At 40.2% G+C, this 24,278-nt stretch overlaps 1 protein-coding gene and 1 pseudogene across 12 annotated transcripts in view; one reads left to right on the forward strand and one right to left on the reverse strand.

Moving 5' to 3' along the window:
* The window catches only part of Akap6 (A kinase (PRKA) anchor protein 6), a 456,981-nt gene that overhangs the window by 406,901 nt on the left and 25,802 nt on the right, over positions 1-24,278 (forward strand). The gene's annotated exons all lie outside the window — the stretch shown is intronic.
* Gm18898 (predicted gene, 18898) lies at positions 8,732-9,556 on the reverse strand (annotated as a pseudogene).

Below are 24,278 nucleotides of genomic sequence, written 5' to 3' on the forward strand. Positions count from 1 at the left end.
CTGAATATCTATTGTTTATCTTTCCCTTTAATGAGGAGATGACACCATCTGTACACCTGTCCCCACTGGTCCTGCTTCGAGTGTCTTCTGATGGATTACTGAGAGCTGTCAAGTTTCTTCCTAGAGTTTAATGCAGTATTCATAGTAGGGGGTAGTCATTCCCATTAACAATTTTCCAGATTTGACAGTGCAGGTTTAAGTAGTTTTTAGAAGAAAGAAACATGTAGAGGTAGGAGTTGTTTTACTATACTATAGAATATACATTTTCTCTGGAAGCCTTCATATTCTTAGGAGGAGAGATAGTCACTGAAAAGCATATACTTCTGAAATGACCTTGACATCAGTGTTTATCAGTTGTAGGGACAATTTCTACATTTGAATTACATAAGCGAAATACATATATAGAATGGGGTGAGGTGTGTGTGTGTGTGTGTGTGTGTGTTTCAGCTCAGCAGGGAAAGTTCAGAATGAAAAGAAGGGAAACCAATATAAAAATCTTGCCATTGAAAATAGTTTCACATACAAATTCTATTCTTAACAAAGCCATAGGATTTACTCTCTGGTTTGTTTTATATTGAGGACTTGGGTCAGGAAGACAGCGAATCATTCGACCTATGTGTCTGCCCCCTTTCCCTTTGAGGCAATGCTGAATCTAGGAGATAATTCCTCTCAACAGCTCTCTTCAAGTGATCTTAGCTGAGGTTAAATGTCTTAAGATCTCCAAATTATTGTCAGTAACCAGAGTCAACATAATGGGATGTATTTTCTTGAAATAACATTTTTGTTGTGAAGCTGTTTAACTAATATGTTTTCTTCCCTCCCCCTTCCTCTTCTTTTTGATAATGTTTGTAAAGGCAAAAGAGGTTGTTATTCTTCCCTCTACTTTTCAATGATGATGATAATGTGACTTAATTAAGCACTAGTGGCATTTTAGAGTATTCAACTGGTTGAGCAAAGACAAGTAATCGTCTTCCAGGGTTTATTTGTTTATTTGAATCATATGATTAGGAATGCTAGATTGGGCTGTACACACTATATGTAGAGAATGGGTATTTGCTTGCTTGCTTGTGTGTGTGTGTGTGTGTGTGTGTGTGTGTGTGTGGTGTATGAGGGAGTAGCCACAAGTATCCTTGAGTATAATATATGAGGGTTTGTGCATGTGTGTATGTGTGTATGCCAGTGAGCCTGCTTCCCATGGGGAGGCAAGAGAAGGACATGTCCTACTGTCACTCTCTTATTCCCTTGATACAGGGCCTCACAGAATCTGTAGCTAAGCTGGCTATCAGCAAGCCCCAGTGGTCCCTTTTCTTTCCACTCCTCACAGTACTGGAGTCATAGGCACACCCCACTGTGACATGTCTGCTGGGGATCTGAACTCTGGTCCTGTCACTTGCTCAGAAAACATATTTTTTGCCAAGGCATCTCCCAGTCCTCTGGATTGTTTTACCTACATCTATTATAAAGGCAGGTTGCTTCTTGGAAACAAGAAGAGGTTATATACTTTGCAGAGAGGAGTGATGTAGAATGATGAAGGTAGTAAATGAAATTGTTTATGATAAAATAGGCTGAAAGTTACTCCCAGGAAAGGAGTGGAAAGGTGGTGAGCAGCCTGGGGTTAACAACACAGTAAACTTGGGGGACTGGTATATTGTGGGTGTTTCTTTGCTTCTGGGCCCTGCAGTTGAGTGAGGAATAGAACTCCTTTTTACGATCACACAAGTATTTCAATAATGCAAGAGGTGACCTTTGCCAAAGGTCAAAGGTCTGCAAGTGGCCTGTTCACCTGCCCACGATAAGCCACCACTCCCCTCCATTTCCTGATTTCTACTGCTATATTTCCAAAACTTGCCATATATTTTGCATACATAGGCCCTGGGTGAATATTTGCTGAATAAGTGAATATTTGGCTTTGTTTACGAAATTTCTTTCATTCGGCACTGGTATAACTATATTCTATACCTATTCTACATTTTCATCTTTTACAAAAGAAGTCAGTATATTTCTGAGAATCATGCTTTGGGAATCATCTTATTTCTGTAAGGATATTTTACCTTCATAAGCTAACTTTTAACCTTCTTTTCTTATCTAACAAGGCTTTCTCAGACTCCTTAGTCTATTTTCTCAATTCAAGGAAACTTTCAGCCTCTGCATGAAATATGGGGAGGCCAACATGGCGAAATCACTGTAAGTCTTTAGGGTGCCAGAAAGCAGAAGGTTCCACAGTCAGGAAGCTCCAGAACTAACAAAACTATCATCTGAGGTCTCCAGCAGGAAGAAAGTACTGAAAAAAATCAATTTGTGACACTTCTATGAAGCTAAAAATAGTTCCCTTTTTGTTCAGTTGCATTAGAAAATGTCACTATCAGAGTGTGATGTGTCATCTCAGTTGTGAACTGGATGGGATCTAAAGTCACATGGGAGATGGGCCTCTGGGCATCCTTTTGTTTTCCATGACAGGGTTTCTGTGTTTAGTCCTGGCTGTCGTGGGACTTACTCTGTAGACCAGGCTAGCTTTTAACCCAGAGATCCGCCTGCCTCTACCTTCCAAGTGCTGGGATTAAAGGTGTGTCCCACAACCGGTGGCCTCTGGGTATATTTATAAAAAGTGATCTTGATTAAGTTAACTGAGGTGGGAAGACCTACTCAGTGTGGTTGGAACCATTCCCTAAGCTGAGATAAAGTGAGCTGAGCACTAGCATTGCTCTCTGCCTTGTGGCTTTGGACACAATGGGATCGTCCATCTCAAGCTCCTACTGCCATGACTTTTTCCTTGTTACATGCAGACACGATCAGGTTGATAAGAACCAGTGTTGGGACAGCATCTTCAGGCAGCTAGAGGAGGGATGAGAGAGAGGTGGGTTTAAGAAGAATGACTGCCAGCTTCTTGTCAGAAGCAATGGATGTCAGGAGATGGAAAAGGTGGAGATGGAGGTGAAGCAGCGATGTAAGGAAATAACCTAGACTTCCCTAACAGAGCAAATGACATCCAGAAAGGAAAAGAAAGACGGGTTCTAAATATCTATGGGGAAAGCAGTCATCACCAGTTTACTTATACTACTAGAAGTGTTAAGGGAAAGCCATCAACCAAGCACAACTTACACCCAATAGAAACCTGGATGCGCACAGAGGAATAAAGAACATGGAAATGATAACTGAGGAAATGAGAAGCGCTTTCCCTATTATTTCAATCTCTTTAAGTGTTAATAGACTGTTTAAATCAAGATAATAGCAGTGCATGGTACGATTGATAGCACAGAGGATAAAATGTACAACAACAGTATCACAAAGGCCGGGGAGCAGAACTGCCATGGTGCTTTGTACCGTTTTTATTTTATGTGAGGTACTAGAACATACTTTAAAGGGAGGCCGTGATAAGATCAAATGTGTATGTGGCCATTACACCTTAAAAATACAGCAAAACAAAACGCTAGAGTAAGACACAAAAGGAAATGGAGCAGGATCATTTTTTAAATTCCCATTTTAAAAAGAAGACGAAAATAAGAAACAGATGTAATAAGGTTTTTTTTTAGAGGCAAGATGAAGATTTAAAGTGGCCGCATCAATAGTCCTAGTGAATGAAACAGACTGAAAACTGCTTAAAAGAAAGTAATTGTTAAATTAGGTAAACTCAACCACACACTGCCTCCCCAGGAATGGTTAGAGTGAGTATATTAATATTAAACAAGGTAGATTTCAGAGCAACAAAATCACAATGTATAAAGAAGGGCATGTCTTCACCATGGGAGTTCCAATTTACCATGAGCACAAGACATTTATAAATGTCTAGGACAGCTTACAAATACATCACACAGAAAAACTACAGTGCTGTGAAGAGGCAAAAAACCCCAGAACATCAAACAGGGTTTCCAACAGTTTGTCTCAATAACTGATAGAGCAGAAAGTCAGTATGAACAGAAGAAGACATGAATGATAGTTTGAGACAGCATGACCAAACTGAACACTGCAAGTCTTAAGAAAAAGGCAAGATGGTATAGACAAAAGCTGACTCCGTTTACCGCTGGTGGGAAGGTTGATTGCTGCACCTGTGGAATATGATATGAAAGTCCTTGAAGTATTTGAAAAGAGAATTACTGTTTGAGCCCAAAACCTCTGGCCTGGGTATGTGCCATCCCCTCATTTAGGAGCCTGTAGACCCTTGTTCTTCAAACATTATCCACCATAGTCAAAGTGTGGAATCTGAGGTGATCACTGGTGAGTGAATTGAGGAAAATTATGATGTTTAAGTTTATTCTTTATAGATTCTGACATTTACAACAACATGGAAAACTCTAGTGTATTAGTCAGAGTTCTCTAGAGTCAAAGAACTTAAGAGTAGTCTCTATATAGTAAGGGAATTTGTTGATGACTTACAATCTGTAGTCCAACTCCCAAACAGTGGCCAGCAGCAGCTGGGAATGGAAATCCAAGGATCTAGCAGTTGCTCAGTCCCACAAGGCAAGCAGGCAAAGAAGAGAAAGTGAATCTTCCTTCTTTCAACATCCTTATGTAGGTCTCCAGTAGAAGGTGTGTCCCAGATTAAAGGTGTGTACCACCACACCTGGATCTGGGACTTGCTTTGTCCCAGATGACCTTGAACTCACAAATCTTCTTGCCTTAGTCTCCTGGGATTCAGAGCCACTATACTTCAAGATCTCCATGCCAAGATCCAGGTCAGAAACTTGTATCTCCTAGCCCCAAGATCAGGATCACAGGCGAGCCTTCCAAATCTGGATTGTAGTTCATTCCAGATACAGTCAAGTTAAAAACCAGGAATAGCCACTACACCTAGACAGCACCATAATGACATTTAACAAGTGGACACCAAAAAAAAAAAAAATACTAGACAATCTGATGTGTATGTGGAATCTTAGTGTAGGAACAGAGGAGAATGGTGGTTGCCAGGGCAGGGCACAGGAAACATGAGAAGACATCAAAGAATACAATTTCAATTATGATAGAATGAATAATCTGGAGATGCAATGTATGAAAGGATAGATGTAGTTAGTAATATTGCCTTTCATACTCTCTTGGTGGTAAGAGAGTAAGTTTTAGGCGTTCTTACCACACACATATACAAAAGAAACTCTGAGATTATGGATATGTAAATTATATTGACTATTATATTCGCTTTACTGTATGTATGCATATCAAAATGGTTAAACTCTTATACACACACATATAATTGATAAGCATGTCATCTAATAACAAGATGACATTATTTTAAATGTATATAGGACATGTATCAAAACTCTTCTAAATCACAAACCAATTTTTAAAAGAATTTATATTACACAGGCATAACCAAGGTATTGTAGATTACAGCTGCAATGCTTACTTAACACCAAGTGTGCTCCTTGTCTATCACAGAATTAGTTTAAAAATATACCTGTATTTTTCACATAAATGTAAAATAACATACTTAAAGTTTCTACCATATCCTTGTCCCATGTTTGGAAGATCTTTGTGGACAATCCCTCTCTTGGTTTTCCAATTCAGTGGTACAGCTATTTGGGGATAACAGGCCAAATCATGATAGAAACAAAGCCAGAATCTTCTACAACTTGGAGCTGTCTGAGGATGTAATTTCAGAAGAGACGAGCTGGAGGAGATCAAGATATCATTTCAGAATGGCCCTGACAGAATGCTACATCATCATGACCACTGGGCACTTCCTAGATGGCTCCAAGATTTTGGAGGACAGTGTTTGGGAGTTGATCGTGACCACTGAGTATGCTGACCTTGAATGAAGCATCATCCTATATGGGTTTTCCTACAAATGCCAGTAGTATTCCCCCTGGGAAACACTTCATTCTGCCAAGATTCGGACTATCCTTATTTTCATATTCATTCTGAGGACAGATGTCTTAAAATATGCCTCTGAAAGACATTTACTCTAGCTTTGCTTAGCCTTGCTAAGAGATGCAAGGCTTTTTCTACAGTGCAACAAATATTTTTTGTTTGTTTGTTTGTTTTGTTTGTTTTTTGGTGTTTTTTGTTTGTTTTGTTTTGTTTTGTTTTTTTTGAGACAGGGTTTCTCTGTGTAGCCCTGGCTGTCCTGAAACTCACTCTGTAGACCAGGCTGGCCTCGAACTCAGAAATTCGCCTGCCTCTGCCTCCCAAGTGCTGGGATTAAAGGCGTGTGCCACCACGCCCAGCTGCAACAAATCTTTTGTCTATAGAAGAAGTTGTGAATTCAGGAGGGGCGAAGGCCCTGGGGCAGTGGGAAGAGGGAGAAGAATGATAAGAAATGGTATAACATATCTGTGTAATGAACTCTCAGAAATTAAAATCAGCTAAATATTTAAAAGAAGAAAAGGAGAAGGGGGAGAAGGAAGAGGAAGAGGAAGAGGAGGAAGAGGAGGAAGAAGAAGAGGACTTGTCTTGACAGGCATGGTAGCATGAGTTATAATTCTAGCACTCCAGATGCAAAGACAGGAAAATGGAGAGTTAGAGGCCAGCCCGAGCTATATAGTACACTCCAGGCGGCCTGTGCTACTCAATGAGAGATTGTCTGGAAACACAGCAAAAACATAAGAGGAATGGAAGGCAGAAGAAAATTTTCTTTAGTATCTGTTTTCCTATCAGTTTTAACTTTTTCTGAGAGCTGTGGATGATTCTATCACTATTTTCTTAGGCAACGTCATCGCCAAGAGTAAATAAGCCACACTTGCTTTTCAAACAAATGTTTAAGCAGAAATAATCTAGGGTCCTTTGAACTACCTTGCTGTATGGAAGTGCCCCTTCAGGTTCTTGATGGGTTAAGGGTTGAGGTTTTATTTTCACCTGCACAGTTTTCTTGCTTCTGCTCTGATCCTCCAGAGCTCTGCTGAGAATAGAACTTTGCGTCCAGCAACACCTTACACGTCTAATGGCCTTGAAAGTATACAACACATCTAGCCACATAATTGAAAATAATAAGGCCACGATAAATGGGATGGCCCCAGGGTAAAACACCCAAGGGATTCAATCGGTGTCACTTTGCATCAACGTCCGTGCATCATGGTAATTGAGGTAACATAGCCAATTACCACATTTTAATTAGAGTTCTAAGAACTTGAGGAAAATTGCAATGATGAGCCCGCTCACTTTTTAAAAGAAAAGAAGGAAGGAAACAATAGGAGAGGAACCTGACACGTTGCGTGCGTAGCTCAGGCTCCTTACAAGGGGAGGCTATAGAAAGCCATTGGCCTCTTCTCTCTCTTTCTCCTCCTTTTTCTTTCTTTTTCTCTGAATACTTTCCCATTTGCTCTTTACTATTACTGGTGATACATCTTGAAAATAAGAACTTTTAAATGCTATTTTGTTTTACCTAGGTGATAGTGTCCCCGCCCTGATCTTACTAATAATTTTACAATGTTATTAGTAAAGAAATTCCTCATAATACAACCTCAGCTTATAATTTGACTTTCCCTGGGTGTCTTTCACATTGTAACCTGAAGAGCTGTCCTAAGTGGTAACGTACTGATGAAGTACACATTTCTCTGACTCTGGCCACCAAACAAAAATAGACTTAGATTCCACCCCCACCCCACCCCCACGAACAAAAATTAAATGCAGAAAGAATTACTGCATTTAGAAAATAAATTTGACTTGTGGCAATTATTTTTATAAGGCTAGAGTTTAAGTGAGAAACCTCCTGTAAAATTTTACTGCTGCTACATAATCAAGTAATTATGTAATTACTTGTACTTAATTGCTTACAAGAGAGATGGTTGTTAAAAAAAATCTTTATACATGTCAAAAACAGCTTCCTTCTTTAGAATATTTCTACCCGGGCTCCCAATATCAAGAAGCTTTCCCCGTAAATAATTGTATTCCATAAATCTCTTGTTATTTTTTCTAAAGATATGAAAATACATCATATAGATATTTACATGCCCTCTCTCTTATTTCTACTTATGGTCAGAGAGGGCTGGGGAGGAGAAGAGAAAAGGAGAGGGGAGTAAGAAGAGGAGGATGGAGGAAAAGAAGCAAAAGTAGAAGGAATGAAAGAAGGAAGAAATAATTTTAAATTATAATTGAATATTAAATATAGAAGACGTTGAGCTGAAGAACTTAACATGGGCAGAAATGGATTACTTCTATGAACGTTACAAACAAATGCTGTGACTAAGAGTCTGTCCATTAGTTGTGTTGCTGTGGCAAATCCCTTCTCTTTGTCCACCTCCATGTCTTCATCTGGAAGGCAGAGAGGACAGCACTGCTTGCCTCTGGGTTACAGAGGTTAAGGGAATCATGTGCAAGACGTTTCTTCCAACAGTTGTGAGCACATAGCCAGTAAATGGTATTTGCTGTTGGCATTTATCGTATTGCTCTAAGAAAGTCTTACTTTTAAAGTTTGAATACTTATTCAGTATCCTGACTGACTGACTATTGCCTATGACAATCAGCATCGTGGATTAAAGCTGTCTATACTGAAAATCTTTGTTGGGATGCTTTCCACATTCTGCAGAACAGAAACTAAAATTACCTGTTGTACAATAGTCTCAAGAACAGTCCTGGAGGCATTTTGACCATACACATGAGTATTGTCTAATAAACACATCTCTTTGTAGTGGCTGGACCCCACCACCATGTGTCTTGACTGAGTTCACAGATCTGTCATATGGATGTTGTATGTATGCATACATGTTGTATATAACCTATAGCCTCCTGTCACTCCTTTTACGTTAAGCTTTTCCTGGCAATACACATAGCTTGTGGACCCACCAAAGGAACATTACATTTTGTGACTTAGCAAATATTGGCCTCCAGTACCAAAAGTTCCAGAACCTCTGCCTCAAAGTTTCCTCTCTTTGTAGGTCCAAAATTTTAAGACCAGATATTATAATTGTTTTAATTATAATAGCTCCCCCACCTCTAAAATTGCTTACATCATCACTAGCGCCATTAAAGTCACCCACACTGTCACAACTACCACAGCTGCCACCAAAGCCACCATGACCACCAAAGTTTCTTCTATGACCCAAATTGTCATTGCCACCAAAGCCACCTCCATCATCACCACCAAATATTCTGAAGCACGCTGACCTCTCTGGCTGGATGAAGCACTAGCCATCTCCTGTTTCCATGGGGCTTTTCTTCCTTCACAGTGTGGCCACTCATAATACGGTACTTTCAGATGACAGTCTTATCCATGGAATCATGGCAGTCAAAGGTCACAAAAGCAGAGCCCCTCTGCTTTCTACTGTCTCTGTCAATTATGAGTTCAATCACTTTGACACCCCCCCCCCCATGTTCAAAATAATCTCACAGGTGTTCTTTAGTGTCTTCCTTAATGCCAACAACAGAGATCTTTTTCAGTTAGTTACACCACGGCAACCTGGATTTTGAGAATCTTCTGACACGGCTCTCTTTGGCTCCACAACTCTAACCATCACCTCATGTAGCTTTGCATTGATAGATTCATCAGCTTCTGCAGACTGGTATACACAACAAATCCAAAGCCCCTGGAGCATTTGGTATTTGGATGTCTCATCACCGCACAGTTGGTGAGAAGTGGTCCCCATTGCCCAAAATGCTCCTCAGACTCATCATCGGGTGTTCTGAAACTCAGCTGCTGAGCTGACGAGCATTGACGAGATTACCTGGCTGTTGGAGCTGCTTAAGTCTGAGACCCCTGTAGACTTGAAGGCAGGGAAATAAGAGCCTTCAGCAATGCTTCCTCTGACACATCAATGGACAGATGGGAGTAAGCCAATGAGCGCATTCACAAGCCTTACTGTTTGTGCCACACTGCCTGGGCTAGCCCAGTTAATATATTTGTGCTTAATAAGAAATCTTTTCTTTTTGTTCCTGCTTAGGACTTTATTTTAAAATCTTTTTTATTTGTTTTTTATTAGCATATACCAATTCATAACATAGTGGGTTTGATTGTGCTATTTTCATATGTGCATATGATACAGCTTGATCACACCCATCCCGCATCACCTTTTCTTGTTCCCCTGCCTCCTCCTGCTCTTCGCTTTGCTCTTCCCAAACATTCTTCCCTGATATTCAAAGCTCAGCTTTTTAAGGTCTAGATCCCATACATGAGAGAAATCATGTGATGTTTGTCTTTGAATATAGCTCATTTTTAAAAACCTGATGATGGCACTTTTCTTCAAATGACATTATTTCATCCTTTATGAACGAATATTTCCCATTGTCTATGTATTACACATTTTCTTTATCTGCTTGATCACTTTCTCTTGGCACTTCTGGTAGAGATTTTAAATTTATTATTGTCTACTCTCATTGATCCTTTGGCTGTCTCTAGTCTAATCTAGTCCTTTAAAGTTTTTTTTTAATTAGATATTTTCTTTATATACATTTCAAATTTCAAATGCTATCCCGAAAGTTCCCTATACTCTCCCCCTGCCCTACTCCCCTACCCATCCACTCCCATTTCTTGGCCCTGGCATTCCCCTGTACTGGGGCATATAAAGTTTGCAATACCAAGGGGCCTCTCTTCCCAGTGATGGCCAACTAGGCCATCTTCTGCTACATATGCAGCTAGAGACATGAGCTCTGGGGGTACTGGTTAGTTCATATTATTGTTCTACCTATAGGGTTGCAGACCCCTTCAGCTCCTTTGGTGCTTTCTCTAGCTTCTCCATTGGGGGCCCTGTGTTCCATCTTATAGATAACTGTGAGCATCCACTTCCGTATTTACCAGGCTCAGCCTCATATGAGACAGCTATACCAGGGTCCCTTCATCAAAATCTTGCTGGCATACACAGTAGTGTCTGGGTTTAGTGGCTGATTATGGGATGGATCCTGGGTGGGGCAGTCTCTGGATAGTCCATCCTTTCGTCTTAGCTCCAAACTTTGTCTCTGTAACTCCTTTAATGGGTATTTTGTTCCCTATTCTGAGGAGGAACGAAGTATCCACTCATTGGTCTCCCCTTAATCATCAGGGAAATACAAATCAAAACAACCTTGAAAAACAGTCAGAATGGCTAAGATCAAAAATTCAGGTGACAGCAGATGCTGGCGAGGATGTGGAGAAAGAGGAACACTCCTCCATTGCTGGTGGGATTGCAAGCTTGTACAACCACTCTGGAAATCAGTCTGGCAGTTCCTCAGAAAACTGGACATAGTACTACCGAAAGATCCAGCAATACTTCTCATGGGCATAGACCCAGAAGATGTTCCAACTGGTAATAAGAACACATGATCCACTATGTTCATAGCAGCCTTATTTATAATAATCAGAAGCTGGAAAGAACCCAGATGTCCCTCAACAGAAGAATGGATACAGAAAATGTGGTACATTTACACAATGGAGTACTACTCAGCTATTAAAAACAACGAATTTATGAAATTCTTGGACAAATGGAGGTACCTGGAGGAAAACATCCTTAGTGAGGTAACCCAATCACAAAAGAAGTCATTAGATATGCACTCACTGATAAGTGGATATTAGCCCAGAAACATAGAACACCCAAGATACAATTTGCAAAACACAAGAAAATAAAGTTTTTCTTGATTTTACTTACAGTTTTAAGTTTTGTGGTTTTTGTTTGATTATTTGTTTTTTTAATGTGAGTACACTGTCACTCCCCTCAGACACACCAGAAGAGGGCATCAGATCTTATCACAGATGGTTGTGAGCCACCACGTGCTTGCTGGGAATTAAACTCAGGGCCTCTGGAAGAGCAGTCAGTGCTCTTAACCACTGAGCTATCTCTCCAGCCCCCAGTTTTGAGTTTTTATTTGTAGCATTTAATTTTGCTTACTAGTGATTCTTTCTCTTCTTGTTTTACCCATGTATGTGTGTTATTGATTTCTCCATTGGAGGTGTTAGTACATTAATCATAGTTACTTAGAACTTTCTGGTAATTCTAAAATCTGTGTCATATCGAGGTTATTTTTGAGGCTTATCTCATTAGACTCTTTCCGAGCTTTTAGCATGTCTTATGTGGCTTATGTTGCCTTTTAAAGATGGGCACTGTGTGTTAACCAATAAAAACTAAGTTTAATGGGCTCTTCATGTGAATTTTATATTGATCTGTCTAGGAGTTGAGCTGTATCTCATATAGCCACAGCTATGGTCCTTTTGTGCAGAGCTCTCAGCTCCTTACTGTTCTTGCTTTTGTTTCTCCTCTTATCATTGCTCTTATCTCCAGGATTTCCTAAGAGTCTTCTGCAAACATCTTTTACCGTTTCTAGCTCTAACCCACTGTTATACTGGAACCCTGTTGAGCGAGGGACTTGACAAAGGGTGAGGGAGAAGGTGCATTCTCCGGCACTGACAGTTGTTTCTAAATGTGTTTGTCCTTGTACTTACTGTCAGCATCCCTCTGACTCTTAGCTTGTCCACCTGCTTAGTTAAGATAGGAAGGCTAGAGGGGTTGATGGCAGAGAAATGGCCTTTTTCCTCCTGGAAGAATCCCAATGGTAGACTAGCTTCCTTTCCATGCTAGTATGCTTGTCTCCAAGTCCTGCCCTCTAGTTATAAGAGTGTATGGCTGAAATTACTGTAATTATTCAACCTCCTCATGTAACATATATTGTAATTCCATGTTTAGAAACCAAAATCCATAACCTCCCAAGCCCCGACTGATGGACCCCACTGTAACTGCAGAAACATTTTACACCTATCTTGTTCTAAATCCTTATTTTTAAATTGCCAAAGGATATGGCCAGACAAGTCTATAAATAAATAAATATCAGTAAATATGGTACTAAATAAACCATGCACGAGCATCCAACCTAACAAGTCAGAGAAGACATGCAAAGGAACACTATCAGTATCATCAAAATATTTATCTGTTTAAGACTTTTTCTGGCTGGGCCTGGTGGCACACGCCTTTAATCCCAGCACTTGGGAGGCAGAGGCAGGCGGATTTCTGAGTTCGAGGCCAGCCTGGTCTACAAAGTAAGTACCAGGACAGCCCAGGCTACACAGAGAAACCCTGTCTTTAAAAAATAAAAAATAAAAAAAAAAGACTTTGTCTGCAGATAGCCTAAGCTAATCCTATGACAATATCCTCATGGCATCTATAAATCCATGCCCAAAGTGGAAGTAATATGAAGTTCTAAAAACACATGTTTCCTGGTGATTCTGACTAGGAGTGTTTAGCAGGGTGGCCTTCCTGGAGCAAGCCATCACTTTGAGTGTATGTTCTCTCTATTCCCAGTGTGCACTCTGCTTTGTGACTGTGCTGTAAGACTTGAGCCCTCGGCTCCTGCTCTTGGTATCCAGTTCCTGCTTCCAACTCCCCCTATCATCACAGACTCTGATCCTCTAGAACCATAAACCCAAATAAAGCCTTACTTCTGCAAAAATAAAATAAAATAAAATAAAATATAATAAAATAAAAATAATACATGTTTCCAGTAGACTTTTAAGAATACCTAAAATGATTAAGACTCAACATTCCTCATGAGTATTTTATGATCTGGGAAGTTTGATACAGTGCGGAGACAGCATGTGTGTATAATGCTGATCATGTCACGAATGCATAGGACAGTTCTGAATTTTAATATGTTTTTATATAATATGTTTTATATGTCAGGGATTAAGTAAAATGGTAAGTGAGTTATGTTAAAATTTTTATATTATTATTTTCCTTATATTTGTTTTGATTTAAAAGAATTTTTGTATTATAATACATCATTTTATAGAAGAATAGTTTTTCTAAAAATGTCCTGCCCAGCTCTCCAAACACTTCCCTTGCCAGCTTCAGTCTGAGCACTCTGGGTCACATTGATCTCTCCCCTTTCTTTATTCATCCTGCTCCGCCTGGCTTTCAAGTCCAGTTGCTCTTTTTATCTCATTCTTCTCTCTAGGCAATCTCACCCCACCCATTGCTTCAGGAACTCCAGACACACAAAGTCAGGACTACAACTCTCTGGAGAGCTCCCCGAGGCATTTCAAACTCTGTCTGTTCAAAAGAGAAATCCTAATCTTTCCTGACAAACTGATCCTTCTCCAGTATAGATCTCAAGAAAAAAACAATCATCTCTTCAGTAGTGTAAAGGCAAAGAAGGGGTCCTCAGTCACTCTTCACTGTATCCTGGGCATCCGGCTGATGGATTCACTGTATAAAGAGCCCTGTCCCCTGATGCACCACTGCCACTGTAGTCCAAGCTGAATTAAGCTCTAGCCAATGATTAGTTTGCATAAAGTACTTGAGCGATTCCCGGTACACAAAGCCAGCATTCAGTACACATGAGTTAGGCTTGCTCTTAGCCGTACCTCTGTCTTCCTCATATTGCCTGTGTTCTCTCCACCCTGAAGGCTGTGTAATCTGTTAAAAGTACTAATCTGATTACTTCTGTATCTGCGTGTACAGGTTTGCTTCCCTTCCAATCTCTGCTCTCCCTGGGGGCCAGACCTTCTGTTTGCTGCCAAACCTTTTCGCTCAGACCACTCCCTTTGCACTCCCTAACCCAAAGCCTGGTGCTTTCTGCCTTCAGGGTGCATCCATCCCTCAATTCCCTCCAAACTTCTCAGGAGATCTTTTCCTGACCTTCTAGAAGAAATTGAACCTCTTCCCTATATCATATAACAGACAATAACTGATCCACTGGCTGCAAAACATATCTTTATTTTCTTTTTACTTTTTACCTAGTATTCAGTAAATTTGTTGAATATATAAACATATTTGATCAATATATGTTTATAGCACAGATGAATAGAGTTGTCTAAAAAGATAGTCATAACTTGCCTTAGGCTATTACTTATTTTCAATTGTATCCCAACCTGCTGCCTAGTTCTTATAAGTCTACCTCTTCACCTTCTGACACGTTCATGTTTTAACCAGCCAAAGAAACCTCTTGTTTCCTTGTGAAGAAGTCTGTCTTGTGTTCTGAATTGCCAGCCATGAGCTAAGCCATTAAGTCTTTATAGGTCAGGAGTCCTGGGAAGAGCTCAGACTAGTAAGTAGCCTTTTGCAATGAACAACTACTTTTTTCCTTTCCCCTGCCATGCAAGCTCTAATTTTCTCTGTTATGACTTGAAAGGGAACAAAAAGTATGGTCTAGAAATGCAGGCATTAAGCCTCGGTACTGATCTGTTGATCATGAAGTCGTATTAAGTTCTGATTCGAGAGAAAACGGTTAAGTGGAAATGCCACTAGTGTCAAATAATTGCCTCCTCCTGCTCCAGGAAGATTAGTCTTATCCTGACTTTCTTTTTTACTCAGTCTAATATCTAGGTCTGTTGTTTCTCCTGGATTGTGTTTACAATTTTAAGCATATTTATGGCTGAGTTTGCTGAATATCAGATAAAAATATTATGTTTAAGTCACAGGAATTTGAAATTAAAATATCAAAATTGAAAAGGCAATTTTTTGTGTATAAAAGAAATTACATAGAACATTACAGGTATAAGCCCATAGGCTCAAGATATCAAAGCTAAAGCTATTTTAACACAGATAAAAAAAATATATTTTTCTCATAGCCATAATGCTGCCAGTTTATTACTGTTGGCTCACAATGTGCATTGTATTCCGAATGGTTAATCTATTTGCCCACATGGTTTTTGCTGATTCCACTGGGTTATGGGTTAGGAGGGAATGAAACTACTGATAATCTAGAAACACCTCGTGAGTACCTGGGGCATGCTTGTAACTCTGGCTTTTTCCTGCAGAAAATGATCTTCACTCTCAGTGAACTTTCAAGCCATATATACTGACAGTACTGACATAGACGAGACAATAATTACATCAAACTGTTTGGGATGGAAATGACAGCATCTGTTACAAAGTCAGCTATGAGACACTGTGAGATGCTTTCTGTGTGTTTAGTGTCTGGGCAGTACGGTGTTAGGTTCAATGAATATATGTTAAATAAATAAATGATTATGCTAAATTATAGGACTCTATCTCTAATGTAAGAATCAAATGAGAGAGAGAGAGAGAGAGAGACCTTTGAGGGCTAAGTGATTTTGAAATTATTCTTTAAAAGAATCAATGACTGTATTTTAAAAAAATTCGGATGAAGAAAATAGAGCCCACATCTACCCATCTGTTCATTCACTTGAAAATGCTAATGAGCATCTACCAAGAACAAAGGTACATCTTCTAAGATCTTCAATTTCTTTCTTCAGAGACTTGAAGTTCTTATCACACAGATCTTTCACCTGCTTAGAGTCACACCAAATATTTTATATTATTTGTGATGATTGTGAAGGGTGGTGTTTTCCTAATTTCTTTCTCAGCCTGTTTATCCTTTGTGTAGAGGAAGGCCACTGATTTTGTTTAAGTTAATTTTATATCCAGCTACTTTGTTGAAGTTGTTTATAAGGTCTAGTGGAATTTTTGGGGCCATTTAAGTATACTATCATATCATCTGCAAATAGTGACATTTTGACTTCTTCCTTTCCAATTTGTATCCCTTTGATCTCCTTTTGTTGTCTAATTGCTCTGGCTAGGACTTCAAGTACTATATTGAATAGGTAGGGAGAGAGTGGGCAGCCTTGTCTAGTCCCTGATTTTAGTGGGATTGCTTCAAGTTTCTCTCCATTTAGTTTGATGTTGGCTACTGGTTTGCTGTATATTACTTTACTATGTTTAGATATGGGCCTTGAATTCCTGATCTTTCCAAAACTTTTATCATCAATGGAAGGATAGGCCCTTGGTCCTGTGAAGGTTCTATGCCCCAGTATAGAGGGATGCCAGGGCCAGGAATCAGGTATGGGTGGGTTGGTGAGCAGGGGGAGGGGGAATGGGAGAGGAAGTTTTCAGAGGGGAAACCAGGAAAGGGGATAATATTTGAAATGTAAATAAAGTAAATATCTAATTTTTTTTAAAATGTAAAAAAAAAAAAAAAAAAAGAACAAAGATACAGAGCCATTCATTAATGAGGCAATCATTGCAGTGAATGTTAGCTTCACAAGAGGGCTACAGATAGAATGCCCTTCTTATATCTAACCAGATTAGGGAAGGTCTTCAAAACCTCAGTAATTTAGAATGACTATATTTATTGAAAGCTGTGTGTGTGTGTGTGTATGTGTGTGTATGTGTGTGTATGCGCGTGCGTGCGTGCATGTGCGCGCACACGCTCGAGCGTGTACATGCATGTGCATGTGCATGTGGTTTTGTGTGTGAAAAAAGGTGGTTTGGTTTTATGAGTGAAACAGTAAAATGCAAGGACTTATTTTAAGGAGTTTGCTTTGAAAGTGATGCAGGACTGTAGTAAACACGCTATTATCTTCAGTTTCATTTAAAGTTTTATGATGGGATTTTTTTCATAAATTCACACAAGACTGTTTAATGGCCTTCTAAGTAGGGTTTTTTCTTGTGCATTTGTGTTATTCAGGCTTTGTTATGTGGCTCTGGCAAAGGACTGGGATGATCAAAGGAAGAAAGATTTATTTTGGCTCATGGTTTCAGAGGTTCTCTTCATAGTCAGCCAACCTCATTGTTCCTGGGCCTGCAGGGAAGCAAAACCTAACAGCAGCAGAGTGCCATAGAGCAGAACTGCTTGCCTTGTGTTGACCAAGTTACAGAGAGTTCGAAAGGAAAGCGGAGCACATGACATAGCTCCCAGGCATATGTCCAAGACTCCTCCTGTCAACAAAGTCTCATCTCCCGAGTGTCTGTCACTGCCCGAGAACTGTTGAATTATGAACCTACTAGCATCAGTCAGAGGTCACATCATAGCGTCCCATCGCTGAACTTACCTCTGAACCAGACCTTTAACACATTGTTACAACAGGGTCTTGCCTTCTTTTTCTGGATGCAATGTAGTTCTATCTCTTGAGTATGCAACTGTGGAAATAGAGGGTTTGCCATCGTCCTAGGGAAAGTCATTTTTTTTCACGTGGTGTAACATCTCCAACTCCCTTGTCCTAAATTTTAAAGACCATTCTACAATAAACCTTAATGGTATTTAGCTGATTAGAAGAATCCATGGGCCCTGATTTCTCCCCGTTGGCCCCTCCCCCTTTAGCCTTAAGCAAGAGGAGCTACACCAATTAATCCTGGAGGTTAAAGGTCTAGAAGCTACTAAAATAATTCATCTCGAGAGCATTTTTGCATGTAAGTCAATTTTGTTCAATTCGGGATAAAGAATTTTAATATGATGGGGAACAAAGTGTCTTATATTCCCTTTATCCCTCATCCATTCCCGATCATCTTTATCCGCATCACCTTTGTTGGCTCTTCTTACAGCATTTGCTTTCCCCAAGGCTGGGGATGGGGAAAAGAGTTGCAGCAATACCTATCCTCTTCCCTAGGCCACCCATCTCACTGAGATTTAAAAGAGTCAACCGGATGCAACCTGCTTCATGTGCAGAGATGAGGACCAAAACATATCAGCTAAGGATGCTAGGCAATTCCTCCCACTGCACATGGTGTACTTCTTGAAGCATCTTTACTGGACCTTCACTTCCACCCCCTACCAGGGACTGCAACCCAATTGAAGAACTCAGTTTTAGTCTGAAATAATCAAGGTGGAGAAGGGGCTAGATGGGGATTCAGGTAGCTTTGCATTTTAAAGGATTTTTAAAGGATTCTTGTAAGATCACCAATCCACCACATCTAAACCAAGGACATTAAAACTGTTTTAACTGACAAAGCAAACCGGGAGGATGCGAGGGGTCCGACTCATGCCTCTCTGCTTCCTTCTTTTCTTGCATTAGTTAGAAAGAGCCCACTTCACATAGAGAAAGGAGGCCAATTTTCAAAATGCAGCCACCCCCCCCCCTTTTTTTTCCCTTAACAGCACTCATACAGTAGCAATGGCAAAATAAACAACGATGTGTTGGATTTTGTTTTTCTTTATCTATATGACATTTGTGTCATCACAGGAGCCCTAATCCATATTCAGGTCTTCATGTTTGGTGTGCAGTAATATGTAAATGATCTCGCCAGCTGCATGGAGCAGTGTTTGTTGATTCTATTTCTTTTGGCACTGCACAGAACTGAATTTCTGCCAAAAACGGGGCTGCTTCAGGGAGCGCTGGTGCTCCAGGAGGAAGTTTTGAAAGGAAACGCACATCATAAGTCCTCACTCTGTGAAGCAGAAAAATCAAAACAAACTCGCTGTTTACTAAAATAGCGGTATTATGAATGTAAAATAATGTGTTTGTTAAAATATAATGAGCACACTGCCCATCTCCGGGATGCATGGCGTATGTGGGCTTTGGAAGCGAGGGCACAACGTTGAGAAAGCTGGTGCATTTTGATTCTTGGAAAGAAAATAGGTGAAATGAGATAGACAGAGACACCATGTAGAAGTTTAAGGAGGAAAGAAATATTTTAGCATGCATATTAATCTTTGGAAACACATGGCATATACATGCATTTAAATGTGGACAGCTGTGGCGTTTAAGTGTTAAAAAATTTCATTAATGATGCATAGAGCTATCTACTTCTGTTGGCAGGCCTTTCAGTCTTCAATCTGACACTTCCTTTTTTATCCAGCAAGCTAATTTCCCCTCTTTTGTGAGGAGTAACTGTTTTCACACTACTGCTTACCCAGCAAGCCTCCTTATTGTTTCATGGCTAATTATCTTCTCCAGCTTCACCTTCCCCAGTGAGGAGAGCAGGGCAGTTTCTCCCAGCACTAATGAAAGCTAGGTTTTTATGGGTACACTGTGTAAATAAATGTAAGCTCTGATCAGGCAACATAATAAATGAGCTCCTAAAGTTTATGGAGTCACAGCTCACCTAGTACTTTGCTAAACAACTAAGCAAAATGATTAATCTGGTGAAGGAGGGGACTTTAGGTGTTGAGGAAAAAAGTGACAGCTCTGTCAATTTAATATGGGAGCTCTCTGCAGGAATAACACAAGGAATCTCTATCCATCTGGATGTCCCTGGTGGTCCCCAATAGCACAGCTTACAAGGAAGTCCTTTGGAAACTATGGCTGATCTGGTCAGAGGTGGAGATCATCTGGAATTATATGTATGTTTCTGATTACTTCCAATGTATTAACGAAAAAGCAACCACCAGGATCCGTGTAATATAAAATGCTCTCTAACACACTGAATGCAAGCACAGCAGAGACTCCAGCCACAAAGGCTGCATTGCCAACGGCCTTAAGGGAGTGAAGCCAGCAGGTTTGGTGTAGGTAATTAGCCCTGCTGGCAGCCCAGAGTCTTGCTTATGTGTAGTATGAACTCAGTGTATTCTGTAGGTAGCCCTCCTAAGGAGCCACATTCGAACAACTTAGAGCACTTAGTTATAGTTAGCCCAAAAGGGGGGAAATTAAATACACCCTAACCCCTAAAGAGTGCATTTTATTTTTCTTTTACAAAATAAATTTATATGTAATCTAATTTTCTCTGGGTTTAAATTATTATTTCCTTGACATAGAAATCTCTGCTTTCTGTTACTGTGCTGACATGTAAAATCGGACTGGGAGCCTCCACTTTTGTTGCTACGACAGAACACTGGAATGAATCAATTGCAGGGGAAGGAACTCGTTGGTTCACAGTTTCGTAGGTTTCTGATCAGATACGATTGGCTCCACTGCTTTTGGGCCAGGTAAGATAGAACATCCGGACTGGGAACTCGTGGGAGAGCAAAGCAGCCCAGTTCACGGAAGGCAGGAAGTGGAGAGAAAAAGATACAGCCTTCAGAAACAAGTCCCCCGTGACTTCCTCCCACCAGAGAGGCTCTCCCTCCATTCCCGGTGGGTCAACCCAGTAATGAGGTTCGGATCCTCATGATGACCCATTTACTTTCCTGCCGCCAGCTGAGGAATAAGCTTTCAACCCTCAGACCTTTTTATATCCAAACCACAAGACCCAGGACCACTGCTTTTATTCCAAACAAGATGAGTTTTTAAATATACGGGGATTTCAGAAACTTTAGTGTTCTTCTCTTAAAATCTCAAACATAATTCTACATTTTTAGTACATCTAAGGATTCTGTATCATGAATCAGAAGTATAAAATCTCATGGAAACCTTTATCAAAATCATTTGTTACCTGCTAGAAGCATTCATCCTGAAGTTTTGAACAACCTGTGCAACATCCATTGTGGTTTGTGAACTCTCCCGCTGTTTTTGTGGCGTGCACAGTAACAGCCCAAGAGAGGTATCCTTGCAACAGTCCAGTCCCCATTTAAGTAAGGAAGCAACAGCATAAATCAAGCGAGGTATAGAAGGATTAGATACAAGGGCCAACCTACATCAAGAAAACGAGTCACCAGCTTACCTATCTGTTAATTAACCTTCAACTTTGAGTCAATGAAATCATAAATTCGAGGAAAGAGGTTTTCATTGACTATTTCAGGTAAGATGGCGCAGAGACAAAATGGGAGCTGTAGTTTTGAGCTGTAGTTAATTTACTCGCATATACTGCCCACTTTATATTCTTATTTTTCCCCTCTGAATTACGTGTTTCAATCATTAACTTAGAATTTTAGAAGATAGAAAGAAAGCCATAGCTTGTTTATCCAGGAGGAATTAAGATCAGTGAGGTCACAGTGTTGGCTGTCACTGTGTACCTTCTATGGAAGTGAGCAGCAATAGGTAAAGTTCTCTCAATGAATGTGGTAATCTTCCTTCTTATTTCCTAGGAATATGTTTCAAAACCCCTCGCAGATGTCTGAAATCCTGGATGCTAAACCTTATGTGTTTGAGTAGCATCTTGTGTCCCTATACACACGTAGGTTAGTGGCTCTCCTCCTTAAGGAAACACTGATCACAACTGTAGCTATAACTTCTGTCGTTGGGGTTTTGAAAGCAAAACTAGCACACATTCCCTTTTCCTTTGCAATTCCAAAGTTAGATTTATTCTTGTAGTACATCTTACCAACCTCATATTCAACTTTGTTTTTTCTTTCTTCACTGAGAACTTTCAGTTTTTTACTTGAACAAAGCACTGCATGGTTTCTCTTTGGCAAGTTCACAATGCCAGGATCAAGTACCCTTGTGACACGAGGCTCTTAGACACTAATAAAATAGGAGTTAGTTACTTGAGCATAGGAAACTAAAATAATAAAGGTGTTTACTAAGTTTTCAACAGGTGGGTCTCACATACACAGTGGATGTCTAGACAGGTGAATGGTTTATATCAAGGAAGCATGAAGCAGGGTAGAGAGATTTCTGTTAGACTACTCAGAATGGTGTTCAATTTAAATTCTATGAACTGTTTATATCTAGAGTTTCCCATTTAATATCTTCAGGCCTCAATTGACCTTGCATTATTGAAACCATGGAAAGCAAACCTGCAGAGGTGGAGACAACCATGTGTACTCTGTAAGGGCAGATTCCAAACAAGAGTAGACTCTTATCTGTTACATGATGACCGGCTTCTCGCTCCGGCAGACGTCTGAGTGTTGGCAAAGCTTTCCTTGGATCTCATGAAACTTCTGGATTATTCTAAGAATTTTACGTTATCATTCTATGAATTTAAGTTCTCATACTCAGAATGCAAATACCAAACAGCAGGAATAAGCCAGAAAAACGAAGTGAGATGTTATCCTTGGGGGCGGGGGTAGGGGCACTCCTATATCCAGCTGGCATGTCCTCCTTAGATTTCCACAAATTGGGTAAAGACAGCACCGTTATTTGGCTCCATCTGGGATTTCTACTGTTTCAACAGTGTTTTGTTTTTGTTTTTGTTTTTTTGAACTTCCCCTTATTTCAGGTCTATATTGTTTGCAAGAAGTAGGAAAGAAGAAATTCCTTTAATTAAAAAACCTCTTAGTTTATATTTATATTAATTTTAAACAATTTTAACATTGGTACTGTTTTGAAACCTGGAAGGAAATCCCAAGGACACACAGGAAAGGGACTGAGAGGAGAAACAGATCCCCTTCCTATTGAGTCTATTTGGAGTGGAATGAAAATTTCCGTTGTTTGCATCCAGAGTAATGGGCAAGATGAAACAGTTTATTTGCTGGTAGAAGTGGGTTATTTTGTAGTTTCTCCTAGTACATTATTCAGATGAGACAGTAACTCTGTCTTGCAGTGAGGGGTAGCAGTGAAGGACACATAGGGGGCACAAAATGCCCTGGGTGCCAGTGAGCTACTTGGGAGACTGAGGTAGAAGGATCCCTGGGGTTTGGGGACAGTGTGGCCAACATCCTGAGATCCTATGGCCATGTAAAAAGAAAAAAAAAAGGCAAAATATGAGAAGTTATGTATGCAAGAATTAAGAAGAACAAGATTGGTACTGGCATTGATTTATTGCCACCTGGCTTTAGTATTACCCAAACCGAAGTCAGACACTTAAGCTCTGTATAGAGATTACATAATAATCTAAATGTCCTTAATTCATTGGCACACATATACTGCTTCTCCATAAGAAACATGGTTTCTCTACATATAAGGCTTCTGGTAGCATATTTATAGGAGTTTTTTACCTCCTAGATAACAGCTGGGTGTCCCTTAATGCAGTTCTGACACTTTCTTCATGGCAGTTGTATCAGACCCAGGAGGGAACGGTCAGCGTCAGAGGACTGTCCTCATACAGATACCAACGCTCCCTCCTGCCTCCTGCCTGCCTGGTGGGTGGGCTTTAGAGCGCCTCAACCGTCTCCTTGGCTTCCACAGGTTTCTAGAATGGTCTCAAGCTTGGAGAAATACTTGACTCACATCTTCCAGTTTATTATAACAGGTGCAAATCCAGAATTCCAAGTGAAAGATCTGCATAAGTTGAGACGGAAGGGGACCTAAGCCTCCGAGTGTGTCGGGGTACACGGTTCTGATTGTACCCTCAGATAGCCAGTAACCGGAAGCTCGTCCAGTGTCATTCTTTACCTGTTTGAGTTTGAATCTTCAGTACCATCTTCCTTTCTAGGTGGTCCTTAGAGAGGAAGGTTGAGTGTCATACGTATCCCTTGGAGTTTTAGGAGGGCAGCCACAGCCTGAGGTGATTCGGGGCCCCTTCTTCAATTGTCTTATCAGTGTACATTCAGGCCTGTTCAAGAAGAGTCTTCGTGAAAACGGAAAAACCATTGCCGTCACTCAGGTTTTAGGATCTCTATGGCCAGAACCTAAAACAAGGACAGAATATGATTTGTATAAGTCTTGGCTTTGTAATTGAAACAGTACTTTTCTGGGGCAGCCCCGAAGTGAAACTGAAGTGGCAGAGAGAAGGGATAGAGGAAAGTGTTCAGGTTTTATTTGGTTGATTTTTTGTTTTGTTTTGCTTGTTTTTCTTGGTGTGTGTGTGTGTGTGTGTGTGTGTGTGTGTGTGTGTGTGTGTGTGTGTACTGCTGCTTCCTTCTGTAGAATTCCCTCCTACAGCCTCCAGGCCACTTTGCTTATAGGACATCAAAGTTCTTGGCAATCTGTTTTTCATAAATGAAATAGTTGAAGCATTAAATGGGTTGTTTGTTTTATTTTTTTAATTGTTAAATAAAGACACTGTTGGGACGTGATCCCA

This window comes from Mus musculus, chromosome 12 (assembly GCF_000001635.26).
Source record: "Mus musculus strain C57BL/6J chromosome 12, GRCm38.p6 C57BL/6J".
NCBI lineage: Eukaryota > Metazoa > Chordata > Mammalia > Rodentia > Muridae > Mus > Mus musculus.